This window comes from Galeopterus variegatus, unplaced genomic scaffold, assembly GCF_000696425.1.
Source record: "Galeopterus variegatus unplaced genomic scaffold, G_variegatus-3.0.2 Scaffold162, whole genome shotgun sequence".
Taxonomy (NCBI): domain Eukaryota; kingdom Metazoa; phylum Chordata; class Mammalia; order Dermoptera; family Cynocephalidae; genus Galeopterus; species Galeopterus variegatus.
Window position 1 is genome coordinate 671,663 of NW_007726273.1, and position 1,668 is coordinate 673,330.

Consider the following 1,668-nt stretch of genomic DNA (forward strand, 5'->3'; position numbering starts at 1 on the left):
CTGGGTGGGCGTGGTGCTGACAACACCAAGTCAAGGGTTAAGATCCCCTTACCAGTCATCTTTAAAAAAAAAAAAAAATACAGATTACCAGGCCTTGCCCCTGGAAATTCTGATTCAGTAGAACCGGCTTGGGGCCCAGAAGCTAGGTTTTTGGTAATTATCTCTGGCAATCCTCATTTTCAGTCAAGTTTGGGAACCACAGTATATTAGTTAGGCTAGGCTAGGTTATGCTATCTAACAAACATCCCTCAAAATTGCAGTGATTTGATACAATGAAGATTTATTTTTGCAGTGGGTTTGGGTTACTTCCCAGAGCATCTGTCCTTAAGGAAGACTCACTGCTTTAGGTAGAGAAATTTATATGTAGCTTATCAACCTGCTGGACTCTGAGTTCCTCATGTTTAAGGATCTCATCTGATTAATCTCTGCCTCCCTATGGCATCTGGCACAGGACCTGTCACACCTACTGTGCTTAGGAGCAGAAGAATAAATACCCATTTGACCTATCCATCAGTAAGGATTTGTTGAGGCCCTACTGTTGTGCAAAGCAAACATCAATCCTCTCCTTATGGAGCAGGTCACCTAACTGCTAAGCCCTAGTTTCTAAATCTGTAAAATGGCTCTAATACCTACCCTTCAGGCACGGAAGAGAAAATGAGCACAGAAGCCATTTGTGACCTGAAAATCTCGATTCAAGCAGATGTGAAAACACTGTCATTCTGGGGTTGCCCCTTTCCTGTTCCTCCATCCCTCACATCTGGTTTTCAGGGTGTATTAATCAGGCCCCTGGAATCTGGTACCATGCCCCTGTCGTCACTATTTCCACTGCCTATTCAAACCATCATGAACCTGTCCAGTGAATATAATGTTAATAACATTAAAAATAATGGTGGCCAGGGACAGCCCGTGGCTCACTTTGAAGAGCGTGGTGCTGACAACACCAAGTCAAGGGTTAAGATCCCCTAACCAGTCATCTTTAAAAAAAAATAAATAAATATAAATTAAAAATTAAAAAATAAAAATAATGGTGGTAATACCTCTTTTTTTTTTTTTTTTTTTTTTTTTTTTTTTTTTTTTTGTGGCAGCTGGCCAGTTCAGGGAACTGAACCCTTGACCTTGGTGTTATCAACACTGTGCTCTAACCAACTGAGGTAACTGGTCAGCCTGTTAATTCTTATATTGTGCTTATCATGTATGGAGTTGTAAGTGTCTTATATGTATTAAGTCATACTAATCTTCACAATAACCGTTGAGATTACTGCTATTTTATCTCCATTTATAGATAAGGAAACTGAAATACAAAGAGTTTAAGTAACTTGCTCAAGGCAGGAGCTGGGATCCAATCCAGACAGAAATGCCAGACTATCAAAACATTCTCCTGGTCAACTGGTCTCTGCCTCCCAGGGGGCTCATTCCAGCCCTTCTCTCCACCAAAACCAGAGTCAGTATCAGGCAGCAGACACTGGATTGTGGCACTGCCTTTGTAGATATATTTTGCTAGAGCTTAAGTCCTTACAATATTGAGTTTTCCTATCCATTTACATGGTATATCTTTCCATTAAGTTAGACTTCTTTAAAATCTTTCAATAAAAGTAAAATTTTTTTCTCTCATAAAGGACATTAATATATCTTTAAAAGATTTATTCTTAGGCATTTTGTATTTCTATA